Here is a 19,868-nt window from a genome sequence, read left to right as displayed (position 1 = left end):
GGGATAGAAAAAGTTTTTCTACACATACCTCGACAAGGAAGAGATATCATAGTATCGCGAAAGAATAAGATACCTTTCTTACATCATCATTCAATCCACCACACTTCTTCCCGAGAATTCGGGTTTAAATCACAGCCATTACGTGCACCCCGAAGGGACCTTTTCAATAACAGGGAAAAAAACAAAGTCCAAATCTCTAGCCTGAGGGCTATCGGTTCCCATGGTACCGGTTATATGGTTCTCTGGTTCGGCCCCCTGTCATATCATTTCAAAAAAAGGGTCAAAAATACATTTGATCATTATAGTCCCGTCAGATTAGCAATATTGGTAGAACCTTTTTACCTCGATATTGCAGAACACCATCATCTATAATCAAGAAAACATCTCCGAACAATCGCAATCTCTATAGTTTATGGTTCATTCGATGTAAGTCTTCTCTATGAATGCAGATAGAGTCTTATATTATTCGAAACATATTTCTCTCAACAATCGCAAGGACAGCTTTAACTGCTCAAGAATAGCTTATGGTTTACTTTCATACATGTCTGTCGAGAAAAGGTTATGTCTCGGTATTGTTCGCAAATATCTAAATAATATCTATTCGCAAGTTTTACTCTTCGATGTTTCTCCATAGTTATTTTAATTCCTCAACTGCTAAAAGGTTCACATATTGACTCAGCCTTCTGAGATCTGTCTTTCTTAAAAATATTCATTTGATTTTGTCTATATAAACGAGAATCACGTGATTTCTTGTGCAGATAAGATTTGCGTGAAAAGTTTTTCATCATGTTCAAGACGTTATATAAGTGTGAAGTATTGGTAAACCGCTACCGCTGCATCACTTACTCGGTTATAATAGACTTAACATTCTCTACGTTCTAAGTCTAAATTATAGTAATATTTCGAATCTGATGATGTTATACACATATGCGATTAAAGAAAAGATTTTGTATTATCATATGCTTGTGCTAACTCCAAAACACAATTTGTAGAGTGCTAATTATGAACTAATAACAACATTAAATTTATCACACATATTTCAAATAATTTCATGCCTCCAAGTAGTTGTTTTAATGTTTTAACAAATCTCTTAAAGTTAAAAATATAACCACAGCAACAACAATTTTATTTATTTACTACAAACAAAAAAGAAACAACATACAAAGTAAACTAATCGGTGCCACAATGCCATGGTTTTTGATCTTCATGAAATTGTATTAAAACCAGTTCGTATGTAACAATTGTTCCAGCCACCTTAATAACATGTTAAAGAAAAAAAACAAACATTTAGTTCAACATTAATTTTCAATTAGTATAAGTTACACAGTTTGAATAAATTACAAAATTTTATGTTTCAACACTTACCGTTAACACCAATTTCCGGGTAACATCAAAATACTGCATACCCGTCATGGCCACTTTATTGATATTGATCTCTAGAACAAAACGTTCTACTTCGGGATAATAACAATTTGGTGGTATTTGTTTTATTACCGTTAAAGGATTGCGTGATCTATCGTTGACCTCGGCCAGATAAAGAGAAACGGCCAGTGTGCGTGCGAGTAAAAACATTAGAGAGAAATAGAAATATATGGCATGAGCTATCGAAGGCATTTTGCTGGAATGCGAAAAGATAAACTATTATGTTATATTGTTCTTAGATATCGATGATCAGAAAGAACACTTGCTTAATACTTTTCAAACACTGTATACAAACAAAATATAAATTATTAGCAAATGACAGCATTATAATACCAGAAACTGCCGCATCTACTTCATCGATTAAATTACAAATCAAAGTATATTGATAACGACATTTCGCCCAAAAAGACTCTCGCATTTCCTAGAAAATTTAAAACAGAAATTTATAACAAAACTAAATCGAAATATCAAAAACATCAAACCAATCCCTGAACATTTTCCATATGCGTCTGAACACGTTTAAACATCGATGACAATCCGATGCCAACATTCATAACAAAAACATCCATATAAGTCCAACCAAAAGTCAAGAGAATATTTTGTATTTTACCCATCCAAGCTAACCAGGGTGAATAATCGAAAATATAGAAGATTTGATCCACAACAGTTAGGAAAAATGATTTAATGGGATCACTGTCAGACGGGCAATAGTTTGCAAAATGAATGACTGAAATAGTGCTGAGCAAATGTTCAGCTGTAATTAAAGAATTAATTACGTTTCTATTTGCAACAACAATTAGCTATTTGCTTAGCATTACTTGTCACTGCTTACTTAATGATAATGTTATCAAAACAAATGTAACAGTTTTAATCCTTATGGCCAATTCCTCTTTTTCCACCCAGTTATTAAAAGGGGGCAATTGTTCTTCCACCTCCTGCCAGCGACGCATGAGTTGAGGCCATTTCGAAGCCAAACGTAAAAATCCAATCGATGCCAAAAGTATGGAGAAATGAAAAATGAATGGTTCTGTAAATATTGATTTATTATTTATACAGAATTTGTTTTACATTTCCGTTGGCACCACGGGCCAGGCATGGAAAATTCAGTACTTTAGTACTTTCTTTAAAAAAAACTAGTCCATAGTCTAATCTTTAGTATAATCTATAGTCAAATATATAATATAGTCTTTAGTTTAGTCTGTAGTCTAGTCTGTAGTCTGTAGTCTAGTCTATAGTCTATTCTACAGTCTAGTATATAGTCTAGTCTATAGTCTAGTCTATAGTCTAGTCTATAGTCTAGTCTATAGACTAGTCTATAGTCTAGTCTATAGTCTAGTCTATAGACTAGTCTATAGTCTAGTCTATAGTCTAGTCTATAGACTAGTCTATAGTCTAGTCTATAGTCTAGTCTATAGTCTAGTCTATAGTCTAGTCTATAGTCTAGTCTATAGTCTAGTCTATAGTCTAGTCTATAGTTTAGTCTATAGTCTAGTCTATAGTTTAGTCTATAGTCTAGTCTATAGTCTAGTTTATAGTCTAGTCTATAGCCTCGACATTAGTCTTGTCCATACTCTAGTCTATAGTCAAGTATATATATTGGACTATAGACGAGACTAGTCTATAGTTAGTACTATTTCAAAATTTTAGTTTCCCATGCCTGCTACAAACCATATCCAACTGCCTGTTTGTTAGTTTTTCTCACCTATATTTCGTACATCCAGTTTGTTATGGACGATCTTATAGGTGGTTAGCATTGTATCCAGTATGGTGGTCAGCATATAAAGCAAACAAAAGAATGTACGAAAACTATACCAGCTAAATGATAAACCTTTGGCAGATTTACTAAGTATTCCACGTACGGGCATTAAACAAAAACATTGAGCCATCACCAATACTGGGAAAGGTTGTAAAAATAGGAATTGAAAATTCAGAATGTAAATTGAAGTTGATTGAATTGTTATTAAAAACATATGTATGTACTTGTTGGTTAAGTACTTGTTTGTACTTTAGGTACAATTTAAGTTATAGTGTTAACTTTAAAAATAAATTCGATAAACTGAATATTTCCGAAATCAATGAAACTGGACTTGGTAATTATAGTCACTTACGTAAAAACTTATCTTAGATAGATAGATAGATAGATAGATAGATAGATAGATAGATAGATAGATAGATAGATAGATAGATAGATAGATAGATAGATAGATAGATAGATAGATAGATAGATAGATAGATAGATAGATAGATAGATAGATAGATAGATAGATAGATAGATAGATAGATAGATAGATAGATAGATAGATAGATAGATAGATAGATAGATAGATAGATAGATAGATAGATAGATAGATAGATAGATAGATGGATGGATAAAATTTAAAATTTAACATTTATTTCTAACCATTTGCTCTAGTTCATTTATAGTAAATTTGGTTTCTTTGTAGTTTATTTACAATGTCTTCAATTATGTTCTCATTAAGTCTATCTATCTTTGTCTGCTGTTCGTTGGTTGCATTTAAAAACCTACGAGTCAAATTCACTTTTAAACTTTGTTCTTCTTCTTTTTGATTGTTAAATAAAACCACTGTAATTGTTGCTTTTACAAACTTTTGCATATTTTAACTTTAAGACATTATTTGCTAATTTGTTAAGAAATTATATTAAAGAAAGTGTCGGAAACAGGAGTTAAATAGAAAAAAAATAGAAAAATAAAGTTTTCTTTTTGTCATAAAACCTGCAACAATTACAAACACTCTTATACCACAATGTTGTGTAAAATTGTATTAACTATAGTTGTTTTTATGGAAGATGATGTTGATGTGTAATGCAGTGAGGGGCAGTCAGGGACTGCAGTGTGCTATTGGTCACTAACAATAGGACGTATGTAAATATAAAGAAACAATTTGGTGTTTAAGTTATACGATTTTCAAAAAGTATGTTTGACATATTATCTTTCCATCGACCACTGATGTAGACAAATCATTGTTTTTTTACCATATGCATGTATTTAAGAAATTGTAATGAAAAGATTTGATGACATTAGTGAAACTTGAAAGTTGATTAACTACTTAAGAAAATGGTTAAAATTTAAAATTTAGTACGAATACATGCATTCATACATATTATATAATTTAAATTGAAGATATTTTACTTACTTGGTCCTATAGCCTCATGAAATGAGCCATTGTGTAATAAATCCTTATCACGTGCATAACGCATGCCACCTATAATTCAAAATGATAATTTGATTAAAATTATTATATTATTAAATTACTTTAAAATTGCCCTTAAATTAATTATGTTTTATTATATAGTAACTTACGTTTATTTTGTCTAGGATCTTTAAAATTATATAAAAAACTCTTCAAGTCCTTGTTAATTGAATGCGTTTTTCTAGGAATTAAATATGAGAAAACGAGTCACAACACAATTTTTTCGAGATAATGCAAATCAAGTTGACGTTATATTGAATAAAGTTATTATATTGTATACAATTATGTAAAATTTGTTAAGGTTACAGTGGACCTTGTAGTTGAGAGAATTTATTATTTAATAAATACTTTTTTTAAGAAAAAGAATCCAACCGAGATGCCTAAATGTTAACCCAGAGAAGACTGAAAACTATATTTTCAAAAGAAAGTCAAAAATGGCCTTGGCCGGAAATTCAAATGGAGACTCCACATTGAGGATAGGATCAACAAGGCACATCGGCGCTGGATGATATGTAGAAAAACTATAGTTATGAAATTTGTCTTAATCCTACTATGGCAAATTGTCTTAATCCTACTATGAATAATTAAATCAAATCCAGCTTATGCCTCAATAATCTGTTGGACTGCTTTGGACAAAAAGTGTAATATCAAACTTCTACGGGGAGTTCAACATACATACATGACGCTTGGGTATAAGTGGTGTCATGTGTAATACTTTAACAAAGGCCCTGGAAACGTTGCTATATATTACACCCACTGAAAAATATTTAAGCGGATATTACAGCGGAATGGCTCTTTACTTTAGGTGAACTGGTCATAAAGCGGTTATAGAACACATTATCAATGTATTCAGGACACATTTGAAGGATGTGCCAGACAGAGAATATGTCGCAAACTTTGAAACACTGATCTCAGATAGAATGTTTTGGTCCAGCGGAACATAAGATACAGTAGGAATCCCTTGCTACACGGATGGCTCTAAATTGGGAAGCAAAGTGGGACTGAGGTTATACATTGTGCTGATATTTGTAACAATCAATAATATTGGTCCTACACCCACCGCAAAATCACTTTCTGGATTGATTTAGCTATGTCCGTCATTCTATCCATCTGTCTACCAGTGTGTCCATGTTAACATTATGAGCACACCACATGCACACGCAATTTGCAAGATAGTTTAATGGCAATAGGCTTGATAATGATTACAATCGGTTCATTATTTCACTTAACCCCCCTACAACCGTACCCCTCGTGAAAATTTATTTTGATATAATACTGCCAATTTTCATAATGATCGGGCCTAATTTGATCAGAAAGGGATTTTACTTTCTGAAATTAACTTGAAGGTCAAAATTAACTGTTTTCAAATCGACAATATTTTTTTAATAACATTCGTTTACAGGTATATACATACGTACGACAACACTATGTAATTTTGACAACACATAGTTGTCAACTTTGCAACATTCGTTATCGCCATCTAAATTGTATACACATCCGTTGTCTAAAAGTTAACAAATGTGGTAAGCTTACAATCCATTGTCAATAGTGACGTACGTGACTAACGTATGTGCGTATTTGACAACGGATGTTATTGAATAATTTGGTGTCAATTTGTTACCAGGCGTGTATATTTATTTGTCGCTCTATGTAAACACTAATATCACGATTACATTCAGCATAAAGGACTGCAATGTATGTAAATGTAAATCCCTCTAACAAAAGTTTTAAGGTTAGGCCCATATTTACCCTTGTCCCCATATAACTCCACTTTTAAAAAATTCACATTTTTTACATACACACTGGCGTAGAGTGGGTATCACATACCCGGCTAAACATTCTCACTGGTTTCATTATTAATTTCCTTTAAGCCCACTGTTTCCTTCTCTATATTTTATTTTAATTCCAATATTTTTTACCTTTTTCGTTTTACAAGACTCGTTTTCAAATTGCGTTTTTTAATCAACTGAGAAAATTTGCTGAAACCATTACAACGTTTTACAATATTCTTCTTGTAAAAGTGACGTAAATTAAGAGTCATTATTACAACAACAACAACAAACGTCCACAAAAAAACGACGAAAATGTTAAATAAACAAGATTTCCTCTAAAACGAAAAATGTTGTAACAATTTTTTTTTAGCAAATAACTATTATTTACAATAAGTTTTTTTTGCTATTGATGTTGATTTAACGTCAAACGGAAACGGAAGTTGATGACAAACTGTAACCACAAATATAAAACTTTGACTTTGACTGGGTACACTCAATCACTTGCTCAAAGCTTAAGCACCTTTAATTAAGTAAATACTAAAGTATTATTTTTTTGCAAATTTCCCCTTTTTTTCTATGAAGGAATTATAAATAACTTTTGATTTTTTTATGGTTGTTGTAGCTTAAGGTGGTTACGCTTGGCAATAAAGGACCTAATGGCCAACAGCTGTCCCCTCAATTTTATTGACGTGCAATTTTTTTCTAAATACATACTGTTTGTTTTTTTTGCAGAGAACGTATGGGACGTTGCTTAATGTATCGTGGCAGCATTATTGACATAAATGTGTTAATGCTCACGTGCTAAAATATTTTTTATGAGCCAGTTGTTGTTGTTGTTGCTTTTTTCGTAACAGTTTTTTATTACATCCTTGAACTTGAAAGTATGTGTTTAGTACAACTTGATATGTTTTTTTTTCTCTTTTTTTTTGTTAATATATTTTTATCGCGTTTCTGTATTTTTTATGTTTGGATAACACATACACAGACAAGAGTTAAAACTAAACAAATATCTAAATATACACGTACACGTTTGTTCACATTTTGGCTTAATGTTTTTAGTTATTAGCGCCAAAAGTGTAAAAATACACTGAAAGAGAAAAAGGCACGAAATTAAGAACACAATACTAAATACAATTTATTTTAAAAACAAGTATGAATGTATAGCCTACACTACATGATACCCTACACCAATATTTTGACGACACCTTGAACCGAAGAAGAGTATGTGCCAAATTTTATTAAATTATCTTGAAAATTGCGTTCTGTAGCGTGCGCCCATAGCTTGCATGGATACACACACAGACGGAGGTACGGACGGACGGACGGACGGACATAGCAAAATAAACTCAGAAAGTGTTTACTTTAAGGTGGTATACTTTAAGGTGAGTCTTCGACCAACATTTTTGGGTGTTACAAACATCAGCCAGCGTCCTTGAACCAAAGAAGAGTATGTGCCAAATTTCAGCAAATTATCTTGAAAATCGCGTCCTGTAGCGTGCGCACAAAGTTTGCATGGACACACACACAGACGGAGGGACGGACGGACATAGCTAAATAAACTCAGAAAGTGATTCTCAGCCGTTTGGTATACTTAAAGGTGAGTCTTCGACCAAAATTTTTGGGTGTTACAAACATCAGCCAGCGTCCTTGAACCAAAGAAGAGTATGTGCCAAATTTCAGCAAATTTTTCTTGAAAATCGCGTCCTGTAGCGTGCGCACAAAGCTTGCATGAACACACACACAGACGGAGGGACAGCCAGACATAGTTAAATAGACTCAGAAAGTGACTCTCAGCCGTTTGGTATAATTTATGGTAAGTCTTCGACCAAAATTTTTGGGTTTTACAAACATCAGCACAAACGCACAAATACCCTCCCCACTATAGGGTATAACTATTATACAAAGATTCTAGCCAAATCCACTTTATACCAGAGTCAATGGTCGGTGATACGATCAGGATATTGCTTAAGTGATCATCAACACTTCCTATAGTCTCTTATCGATCAACAAGGTTAAATACTAAGGCGTCAACCGTTTATCGAAAATTGCAAACGAATACAATATGAAGAAGAATAAGATCGAATGGGCTCTAAGTTCAACTATGAAGATTCTAGTCTGTTATGCAGACAATAAAAGTCGGTTAAAGGGCTTGTCATCACTAGACGTGATCGATGAAATACAGGAAACAGAAATTGATCATATACATATAGGCGACTACGGTCAAGCTAAAAGATAACATCAGTAATTCTTTAGATGATCACAATATTTGTAGGTATTCCTCATATCATCTGTAGGGTGTTTTTAGCACATTTGGGTCTAATCCTTCTATGGGCCCTAACCAGTGATTGGAAAGCTTGATACTTGAGCAAAGTGATTTTACTTTGACATTTGTGTTCCCTCTACATGCTGAACTGAAACCGTTCATTTTGTTTTATCTATGTAGAGAGAGACATTTTAGGACGTTTGTTGTTGTTTATAATGTCCAATTTTGGCTAATGATTTTTTGAAGTTAAAATAATAAATCGATTTCAACCAGCTTCAAAAGCTTTTGTCCTTGGTTTCTTGTACCAAGCTTGAGTTAAATATCTTCAAAAAAATTGTATAAATGGATATATACAAATAGTCTCAGAAGTGGGTGTTATATCAAAACTATTATAATAAAAACATCCATTGATATGATAATAAAACATCCGGTAATACAATATATGTAAAAGTTAAGTAAAAAAATTAGTAACTGTATCAAAGTTTATTTAGTTAAACATTTTCAAAATTTGTAATATGGATATCGATAAATCATTGGCCTTATATGAGACCTATGATCATTGATCTAAAATGAGATGATAACTTACGGTCCAATACATTTAAGATTCGAGATATCGTGGCGTAAAGTTTGAAATTATTGAGACGTTATAACATTGCCAAGATACGTTAATAAAATTGTGTATGCATCTAATCTGTCAGCTTTAGCGGAGTTGAATAAGCTCTGTCCGTCCGTCTGTATGTCTGTCTGTCTGTCTGTCTGTTTGTCTGTCAGTCCGTCAGTCCGTCAGTCTGTCAGTCTGTCAGTCTGTCTGTCTGTCTGTCTGTCTGTCTATCTATCAGTCCGTCTGGCCGTTTGTTGAAATCAGTTTGTATAGCACCCCAGATATCGACGAGATCCAAAGTTGCTATTGCTATTTCAAATCATCAAAATCGGTGCATAACAGAGATCTGAAATAGGTCTGAATTAGATGAGAACCCAAAAAGGTTACTTTTTGGTACTTCTTCGTTATTCAAAAAGTACTTTTTGAGTTTTCTATAATATTGAACCTAGAAATATGAAATTAAGTATTTAGAGTCCGAATTAGGTGGGAAACCATAAAAGGGATCTTTTGGGTATTTTTCGTTTTTCAAATATAATGAATCTAGAAACATGAAATTAAGCAAGTTGAGCCCGAAAGTAAGTAATATAAAATAGTACTTTTTGGAAGTGACCATTTTTTTAACATACCACGATGAAGGGTATATAAGATTTGGCACAGTCGAATATAGAACTCTTACTTGTTTAAACATTCATCGGTCAGTGTAATTATTTATATATGAATATTAAAGCCATTTTTAGTTAAGGACCCTATATGCAGCTAGTACACAGATCTAAACAGATTTCACTACACTTTAAAATATGATTTTTTTTGGTACATAACTTCATCACAATTCTAACACTACTACATATCTTAATGAGTTCCAAGAATGTTGCGGAATGACATATTACATAAAGGATTTCCTAAAATCATTTCTTGTAAATTCTCTCAGTGTTAAAATACTCTACATGAACGTTTCTTAAAAAATAACAAAAATTGTTTTATGGTGTGTTTATTTGCACAATACTTTTTAAGGAAATTTATCACACCCAAACAAAAACACAATCTAGGCCATTGTGAGTTTGAGTTGATTGGTCATTTAGATGTTGACTGGATGAAAGTTGGTTGATATAGTACGTCGTTTAGATTGTTGTTGTTATTGTGCTATGTTCACATTAAAAATTCTTACAAATTGTTGGAGTTAATGTAACAGTTCATTAAGTTTGAAAATATATATACATTTTTGTTTATTTCAACTTTATTTTTTTGCGGCTGCTTTTATACTTTTCGTGTGATAAAAACAAATTACCAACACATTCAAGATACACATTATGATTAATTGGTAGAAAAAACAAAAAAAATATATATAAATAAATATTTTTTTTTTGTTTTATGTCTAACAATATAAAGAAATAATAATAAAAAAATATATATTGCCAAGTAATGGTTGAAAGTAATGAAGGATATGACGAATGGTCTGGCGAATTTTATGTCTATAAGCTGACATGTGAAATGTCATGCGGTGGAGAGAATATGATTTTGTTGCAATCATTATGGGATTTTTAATGGAAAATATTTTAATTATGAAAAAGCTAGATTAACTTTAATTTAGGAATAAATTAATCACTGCTCTGTTACAAGTTGAGGGAACTCGATCAATGATCTTCGCGTAACTATTTATCTGATTGAAACTCTCACACTACATTTAAAGTAACCAATAACATAGGAGAGAAAGTATCTTAAACAGCAGCTCAAATCCAAACATATTTTTTTAGAAACTATCAAAAAATATATGTTTAGAAAATTAATTTTATTTCAAAATTTTCTTTTCAAGTTCCATTCAAATGTTTTACCATTTCATTCTGATAGTCAAACTGTTGGTTACGATCATTCTCGCAGTCCCACAAATTAGTATCCTCATGAAATTGTATTAAGACCAATTCGTATGTGACAATAGTACTGGCCACCTACAAAGAATGAAAAAAACACAACAAATAAGTAAAGTGGATGTAAACATTAGATAAATTAAATCAATTGGTAAATTTCATTTGATTTAAAACAAAAAACCGTAAATTGTGTTTCTTTTAAATCCTAAAGAATGTCAATGATGAGTATGAGAATGAAGTACTAGTACTAGGTGGTAGATGCAGTAAATTTCAAACAATAGAAAATTTACAATTGAAGTGGCACTACAGGCACACCACTATAAATATATCGTTCCAAAATGTACATTAGATTGGTATTAGTTAAGTTAAAGATAATTTTTCCACTAGAACTGAAGTAGAACTGAACTAGAACTGAACTAGAACTGAACTAGAACTGAACTAGAACTGAACTAGAACTGAACTAGAACTAGAACTGAACTAGAACTGAACTAGAACTGAACTAGAACTGAACTAGAACTGAACTAGAACTGAACTAGAACTGAACTAGAACTGAACTAGAACTGAACTAGAACTGAACTAGAACTGAACTAGAACTGAACTAGAATTGAACTACAACTGAACTAGAATTGAACTAAAACTGAACTACAACTGAACTAGAACAGAACTAGAACTGAACTAGAACTGAACTAGAACTGAACTAGAACTGAACTGGAACTGAACTAGAACTGAACTAGAACTGAACTAGAACTGAACTAGAACTGAACTAGAACTGAACTAGAACTGAACTAGAACAGAACTAGAACTGAACTAGAACTGAACTAGAACTGAACTAGAACTGAACTAGAACTGAACTAGAACTGAACTAGAACTGAACTAGAACTGAACTAGAACTGAACTAGAACTGAACTAGAACTGAACTAGAACTGAACTAGAACTGAACTAGAACTGAACTAGAACTGAACTAGAACTGAACTAGAACTGAACTAGAACTGAACTAGAACTGAACTAGAACTGAACTAGAACTGAACTAGAACTGAACTAGAACTGAACTAGAACTGAACTAGAACTGAACTAGAACTGAACTAGAACTGAACTAGAACTGAACTAGAACTGAACTAGAACTGAACTAGAACTGAACTAGAACTGAACTAGAACTGAACTAGAACTGAACTAGAACTGAACTAGAACTGAACTAGAACTGAACTAGAACTGAACTAGAACTGAACTAGAACTGAACTAGAACTGAACTAGAACTGAACTAGAACTGAACTAGAACTGAACTAGAACTGAACTAGAACTGAACTAGAACTGAACTAGAACTGAACTAGAACTGAACTAGAACTGAAACTAGAACTGAACTAGAACTGAACTAGAACTGAACTAGAACTGAACTAGAACTGAACTAGAACTGAACTAGAACTGAACTAGAACTGAACTAGAACTGAACTAGAACTGAACTAGAACTGAACTAGAACTGAACTAGAACTGAACTAGAACTGAACTAGAACTGAACTAGAACTGAACTAGAACTGAACTAGAACTGAACTAGAACTGAACTAGAACTGAACTAGAACTGAACTAGAACTGAACTAGAAACTAGAACTAGAACTGAACTAGAACTGAACTAGAACTGAACTAGAACTGAACTAGAAAAACTAGAAAACTAGAACTGAACTAGAACTGAACTAGAACTGAACTAGAACTGAACTAGAACTGAACTAGAACTGAACTAGAACTGAACTAAACTGAACTGAACTAGAACTGAACTAGAACTGAACTAGAACTGAACTAGAACTGAACTAGAACTGAACTAGAACTGAACTAGAACTGAACTAGAACTGAACTAGAACTGAACTAGAACTGAACTAGAACTGAACTAGAACTGAACTAGAACTGAACTAGAACTGAACTAGAACTGAACTAGAACTGAACTAGAACTGAACTAGAACTGAACTAGAACTGAACTAGAACTGAACTAGAACTGAACTAGAACTGAACTAGAACTGAACTAGAACTGAACTAGAACTGAACTAGAACTGAACTAGAACTGAACTAGAACTGAACTAGAACTGAACTAGAACTGAACTAGAACTGAACTAGAACTGAACTAGAACTGAACTAGAACTGAACTAGAACTGAACTAGAACTGAACTAGAACTGAACTAGAACTGAACTAGAACTGAACTAGAACTGAACTAGAACTGAACTAGAACTGAACTAGAACTGAACTAGAACTGAACTAGAACTGAACTAGAACTGAACTAGAACTGAACTAGAACTGAACTAGAACTGAACTAGAACTGAACTAGAACTGAACTAGAACTGAACTAGAACTGAACTAGAACTGAACTAGAACTGAACTAGAACTGAACTAGAACTGAACTAGAACTGAACTAGAACTGAACTAGAATAGAATAAATAACATATTTTTATAAATGTATACAATTGTTATTCTTAATTTTAAACACCACTCTAATACCATTGTAATTGAAAACATGTACAGAATTTAATGAAGTTGCATTGATGATGTTGTTCAACAACATGACTGGAATGTATTGTCTATGAAAATGTGAACACTTTCGTGTCGAGCATCTACGAATGAGATCCAAAACAACTTAGTTTCATGTGTTTGTTGTACAAATCTCAGAGTATTAAAATGAACTTACACTCAATACCAACTTTCGTGTTAAATGAAAAAATTTCATGCCACTCAATGCAATCAAATCGTTGCTAATTTCTTCAGCAAAACGTTTCACCACCAAACACCAATGATTCTTTGGGTACACATCGTAAAATTAGCAAGGGTTTGCGGGATTCATCATGTATCGTTGACGAATACAAGGATACAGCCAATGTACGTCCCAACAGAAAGAATAGTGAGAAATAGAAGTAAGCAGCGTGTGCAATTGACGGCATTTTACTGTTTAACAAATAGCGACAAAAGATGAAGGAAAAAAGTCGACATTTTAAGTTTAGTAATAATAATGAAAACTACGGATGTTAAAGTGCTGAAATTCTTTGTAAACATTCTTACTTGAGACTTCGTAGCAGTTGTACACATATAAAATACAAATTGTTGGAGAAGGAAACCATTGTTATCATAGAAATGGCATCATCCATGCGCTCACACAAACTGCATAAATTACGATAGAGAATTCTGTTTTCAGACCAAAACGCGGGTGGCATTTGCTTTATAAAATAGATAAGAGGTTCAATATATGTTTAATATATTTTAAATTGTTTATAGAATTAACCTTATTCTTATACTGCATTAAATTCTCATTAAGCTGTTGAAATTTCGAAGCCAATCCAATGCTTATTATCATTACAAATATATCCATATAATTCCAGGTGAACGTTGATATAAAATTCGATATCTTACCATACCAACCCCACCAATTGGAGTAGGGGAAAATTTTGAATATATGTTCATTGGACAGACGAAAGAAGTTCTCAATTGGGTCATTGGTTATGGGACAGAAATTGGAATAGTGTATAACCGATATACAGCTTAGTAAGTGTTCAGCTAAAATTGTATAAAGAAGAAAACATGTCTTCAAATATCAAAATATCTCTGAAAGTTGTTGGACTTGGACTTGTAACTAACTAACTAACTAACTAAATAACTAACTAACTAACTAACTAACTAACTAACTAACTAACTAACTAACTAACTAACTAACTAACTAACTAACTAACAAACTAACTAACTAACTAACTAACTAACTAATTAACTAACTAACTAACTAACTAACTAACTAACTAACTAACTAACTAACTTACTAACTTACTAACTTACTAACTTACTAACTTACTAACTTACTAACTTACTAACTTACTAACTTACTAACTTACTAACTTACTAACTTACTAACTTACTAACTTACTAACTTACTAACTTACTAACTTACTAACTTACTAACTTACTAACTTACTAACTTACTAAACTACTAACTTACTAACTTACTAACTTACTAACTTACTAACTTACTAACTTACTAACTTACTAACTTACTAACTTACTAACTTACTAACTACTAACTTACTAACTTACTAACTTACTAACTTACTAACTTACTAACTTACTAACTTACTAACTTACTAACTTACTAACTTACTAACTTACTAACTTACTAACTTACTAACTTACTAACTTACTAACTTACTAACTTACTAACTTACTAACTTACTAACTTACTAACTTACTAACTAAACTTACTAACTTACTAACTTACTAACTTACTAACTTACTAACTTACTAACTTACTAACTTACTAACTTACTAACTTACTAACTTACTAACTTACTAACTTACTAACTTACTAACTTACTAACTAACTAACTAACTAACTAACTAACTAACTAACTAACTAACTAACTAACTAACTAACTAACTAACTAACTAACTAATTAACTAACTAACTAACTAACTAACTAACTAACTAACTAACTTACTATCTTACTATCTTACTAACTTACTAACTTACTAACTTACTAACTTATAAAGAAGAAAACATGTCTTCAAATATCAAAATATCTCTGAAAGTTGTTGGACTTGGACTTGTAACTAACTAACTAACTAACTAACTTACTAACTAACTAACTAACTAACTAACTAACTAACTAACTAACTAACTAATTAACTAACTAACTAACTAACTAACTAACTAACTAACTAACTTACTATCTTACTATCTTACTAACTTACTAACTTACTAACTTACTAACTTACTAACTTACTAACTTACTAACTTACTAACTTACTAACTTACTAACTTACTAACTTACTAACTTACTAACTTACTAACTTACTAACTTACTAACTTACTAATTTACTAACTTACTAACTTACTAACTTACTAACTTACTAACTTACTAACTAACTAACTAACTAACTAACTAACTAACTAACTAACTAACTAACTAACTAACTAACTTTCTTACTTTCTTACTAACTTACTAACTAGCTAACTTAATTACTTACTAATTAATTAACTAACTAACGAACTAACTAACTACTGACTATTTAGTTTAAAGGAAGGATATATACATCAAATCCGAAGAAATGCACCTAGATATCTAACGGAGCGGTTGTGCACTTATTAACCAGTGTTTCATTCGGGAATCTAACTTACAACATCTGGTCTACCAGAACACTAAACTATCAAGGGCAAAAACGAAGAGCCCTCAAACTCCCCCGATTCGATCATATCCTGTTTTCAACAGACAGACAAAATAAAGTGTTTAGATCGATCGGGTAATAGGACTCAGTTTAGGTACACTTATACATATATATATAAGTTTCCTTTTGTGGGTCTATAACCAATATTACGATGAGTTACAAACGTAATGACAAAATCAATATACCTACAATCTATTCTGATAATTAATATAAAAATAATTATAAAATAGAAATCTAACAATTTAAAATTATATTGAGGTCAATCTAGAAACTTTTTGTTATTTTTCAATTATTTTAATTACAAAAGTTGTCACAAATGAAAATGATAAATTTTGGCAATATTTTAAAATGACCTTTCCAATCATTTATATATCATTTATAAACCAACAGAAAAAAATTAGATAAACACACTAAAATAAAACCAATAACAAAATAAAATTGTGGAAAAATAACCTAGAAATTAAACAAAAACGAAATAAATGTTTACACACAAAATGACTATTTCAAAAAGTAAATACATCAATTACATTTTTTTCCTGGGATTTATCCTGGCAAAAGAAAAAAATGTTGAGTATGTTTGTTTTCACTTTTATACTATTATAATTTATCTAAATTTTATATCATTTATAACTTTTGTTCTTATATTTTATTTCGTTTCATTTTCATTTGATTTTCATAAACTTACTCAATGACAACATCATTCCCACAAGTGTTACCATGCGTATTTTATACGCCATACGAGACTTTTGAAATTGTGAGTTATACGGTGGTAACTTCTGTTCAATCTCATACCAATAGACCATTAAATCTGGCCACTTGCGGGCCAAACTTAAAGAGCAGACTATGAATGTTATGATGCAAATACGAAATATCAAGGGCTCTGCAATAAATGAGAAATATCATGTGTATTAGCATTAGAGCTTTAGAGAAGTATTAAAATAAGATAATGGTGCAGAAGATGAAGAATGATAAAGCATTACCAGTAAGTAAAAGTATTATAATCGGCTTTGGAAGAATTTAATATAACATTTAAGTGAATATATGTATATATATATTACATTTGCAAATATTTTAACGATTTTTTTCCTATTTCTTTTTATTCTCTTTCTCTCTTTAACTTTTTTGCTAGCTTAAGTTAAAATTAAAACCTGAAAGTATGTTTCATTTTGTGTTGTGATTGTTGCTGCAAAAGTAGGCTTTAGATAAATATGTGTTTGTTAAGTGCCATCAAATATGCTGTTAAAGTATCTTGTATTTAAAAAGATAAACATTGTAAACATGTTTCTTTAACACTCTTATAAATATTTAAGTAATTTTTAGAAAATATTATTTCATACCTATAGAAACTATTTAGTTTTATTACACTAGACCTTGCAACTTAAAGTACTTAATTTTAATATTGCTTTTTAGGAAAAAATAACATTTTTGAACTAGAACTGAACTAGAACTGAACTAGAACTGAACTAGAACTGAACTAGAACTGAACTAGAACTGAACTAGAACTGAACTAGAACTGAACTAGAACTGAACTAGAACTGAACTAGAACTGAACTAGAACTGAACTAGAACTGAACTAGAACTGAACTAGAACTGAACTAGAACTGAACTAGAACTGAACTAGAACTGAACTAGAACTGAACTAGAACTGAACTAGAACTGAACTAGAACTGAACTAGAACTGAACTAGAACTGAACTAGAACTGAACTAGAACTTTGATAAAGCCAAAAAGTATACTATATTAAAGCTAAATATTTAAACAATATATTATATTGTGTAGCTTTACAACTTTTTTGTAAATATTTAATACTGTCCTAAAATTGTTTCAGTTTATAACACCCATAAATATTTTTAACATTTTCCTTTTTATCCCTTTAATAGCAAGAAATAACTTAAAACCTAAAAGTATGCTTTATAAATGTACACAAGAAAAAATAATCTAGACAAAGACTATAATTAGTAATAAATCTAAATTAAATTAAATTTTTCCAAAGTTTATAGTAACTGTCAAATCAGTAAAAAAACAAATTAGATTGTAATAAAGTGAAAAGGATGCAACTAAGGATTTGAAAGTTAAAATTTGATTTAATTAAGTATTTAAACAAAACTAAGGGATCAGCTTAATTTTTGTAACAGTATGTGTTTATGTATGTATATTTGTAATATATTTTGCATTCTTTAAACATTAACTCAAACTTACCTATATTATTAAATGTTATCGCTCCATTCAATATCTTATTCATGGCCAACGTTGTATCAAAAATCATGATAAATATAAATATCAAACTATACCATGTACGATAATTGGACCAGGAGAATGTAAAATAACGTGGCTGTGAATTAGTTATACCTTTCACTGGCATTATGGCAAAAAATTCCGCTATTAAAAAGACTTAATAAAATAATTTTAGTAACTGTAAATTTAAGTTAAATGTAAGTTTTTATACCCACTATAGTGGGGAGGGTATTATGCGTTTGTGCTGAAGTTTGTAACACCCAAAAATATTGGTCCTAGACCCACCTTAAAGTATACCGTCCGTCTGTCTGTCTGTCTGTCTGTCTGTCTGTGTGTCCATGTAAACCTTGTGCGCACTCTACAGGTCTCAATTTTCAAGATAATTTGATGAAATTTGGCACATACTCTTTTTTTTGGTTCAAGGATGATCGCTATTGCAAATGATTGAAATCGGTCCATTATTTCTCCTAGCCCCCATACAACCGTACCCCCCGAATCGGGCCTTTAGGCTCATAAGTACGTTAAATGTTTTATAATGTCAACGAAAATCAGCAAAAATTAGTTTTATAGAACAATAATTGACAATATCAATTTTTATTGTGATCGGACCTCATTTGACCCTAGCCCCCATACAGACTCCCCTTCAGAAAATGACTTCATGGTCAAAATTAACTTATAATTACTTATAAAACGATTAAAATCTACATAAATGACTTTGTAGTAGACGTAAATTCATCTACCAAAATTTATAAGGATAGACCCATATTTACCTCTTCTCCCCTATGAGCCCTATGTAGAAAATCTCTCTTTTTTGTCAACAATAAGTAAAAATATTCCACAATAAAACAAATTAAATGCTTTATTTAAAAAAAATTCAAAATTTTAACTTACTGACTGGTGTAGGGTATCATATGGTCGGCAATGTCCGACTATAAATTCATACTTGTTAATTTTAATTTATTATATAGGTCTGTTTAAAGTTCAGAAAATATTTATGCACTTTTTGATATCATCCTACAGTATTGCTGCCGTTTATAAGTAAAGGATTGTCTGTCCACCCATCTGCAAAAATTTTAAAACCTCTAGAAAAATTTTAAAGACGACTCCCCAATGTCTAACATAGAACCAGAAACTGAAAATAACGTGTCCACTTTGTTTTTATGAGGTTAATTGCTGTGATCACGATTTAAAATTGTGTAACTCTTATGTGGCCGAGTTCTGTTTTAGTTCTGTTCTAGTTCTGTTCTAGTTCTGTTCTAGTTCTGTTCTAGTTCTGTTCTAGTTCTGTTCTAGTTCTGTTCTAGTTCTGTTCTAGTTCTG

General features: G+C 31.3%; 1 pseudogene; it reads right to left on the bottom strand.

Moving 5' to 3' along the window:
- Nucleotides 1-1,170: 1,170 nt before the first annotated feature.
- Nucleotides 1,171-19,868, bottom strand: part of LOC111689848 — a 19,402-nt pseudogene continuing 704 nt past the window's right edge.

This window comes from Lucilia cuprina, chromosome 5, assembly GCF_022045245.1.
Source record: "Lucilia cuprina isolate Lc7/37 chromosome 5, ASM2204524v1, whole genome shotgun sequence".
Lineage (NCBI taxonomy): Eukaryota > Metazoa > Arthropoda > Insecta > Diptera > Calliphoridae > Lucilia > Lucilia cuprina.
Note: the sequence above shows the minus strand (reverse complement) of the source record. Positions and strands in the feature narration are given on the sequence as shown.